At 51.0% G+C, this 1,223-nt stretch overlaps 1 non-coding gene across 1 annotated transcript; it reads left to right on the top strand.

The window, feature by feature from the left end:
* Nucleotides 1-903: 903 nt before the first annotated feature.
* Nucleotides 904-975, top strand: TRNAA-AGC. The gene has a single exon. It is a non-coding gene; the product is annotated as a tRNA-Ala (tRNA).
* Nucleotides 976-1,223: the final 248 nt, after the last annotated feature.

Consider the following 1,223-nt stretch of genomic DNA (forward strand, 5'->3'; position numbering starts at 1 on the left):
ACAGCCCAGCCACCAACTGAGGACCACCAAAGGAACTCACTCAGCACCATGTGAAATGGAATTACCAGCTAAGCTCTGACCAAATTCCTGTCTTGCAACGTCATGAGATGTAATAAAATGGTTGTTATCTTAAGTGCAAGTTTAGGGGACATTTGTTACAGAACAGTGGATCTCTACAGTCCACGGGGTCACGAAGAGTCTCGGACACAACTGAGCGACTTCACTTTCACTTTTCACTTTCATGCATTGGAGAAGGAAATGCAACCCACTCCAGTGTTCTTTCCTGGAGAATCTCAGGGACGGCAGAGCCTGGTGGGCTGCCCTCTATGGGGTCGCACAGAGTCAGACACGACTGAAGCGACTTAGCAGCAGCAGCAGCAGCAGTGGATCTCTTAGGCTTATGGCTTCCTTCTTCAGTACCCCGCCTGGAAAATCCCATGGACGGAGGAGCCTGGTGGGCCGCAGTCCGTAGGGTTGCTAAGAGTCAGACAAAACTGAGCGACTTCACTTTCACTTTTCACTTTCATGCATTGGAGAAGGAAATGGTGACCCACTCCAGTGTTCTTGTCTGGAGAATCCTGGGGATGGGGGAGCCTGCTGGGCTGCTGTCTATGGGGTCGCACAGAGTCTGAAGCGACTTTGCAGCAGCAGCAGCTAGCCCATTCCTGTTTCACATTTAGTGAGCCCTCTTTGCAGGGAAGAAGATTGGCTGTTTTCAGGGCCTTTTGCCTCCTGCCCCCACCCCCAGGTGGCTTAGAAACATTTGAAAACTTCTGGCTTCTATCAAGTGACCCTATGAGAGCCTTTCCCTACCCACACCATCCTGTGTGGAACATTCTCTAATCTAGTCTTCTCCAGTTCAGTTCCATCCACCTTTGATGGCTCTCAGACTTCTTAGGTCAGGGGGGTATAGCTCAGTGGCAGAGCACATGCTTAGCGTGCATGAGGCCCCAGGTTCAATCTCTGGCATCTCCACTTGGGAAACTCTCTTTATGGGCTTCCCTAATAGCTCAGTTGGTAAAGAATCAGCCTGCAATGCAGGAGACCCCAGTTCAATTCCTGGGTCCAGAAGATCTGCTGGAGAAGGGATAGGCTGTCTAATCCAGTATTCTTGGGCTTCCCTTGTGGCTCAGCTGGTAAAGGATCTGCCTGCAATGTGGGTGACCTGGGTTTGATCCCTGGTTTGGGAAGATCCCCTGGACAAGGGAAAGGTTATCCACTCC

This window comes from Bubalus bubalis, chromosome 4 (assembly GCF_019923935.1).
Source record: "Bubalus bubalis isolate 160015118507 breed Murrah chromosome 4, NDDB_SH_1, whole genome shotgun sequence".
NCBI lineage: Eukaryota > Metazoa > Chordata > Mammalia > Artiodactyla > Bovidae > Bubalus > Bubalus bubalis.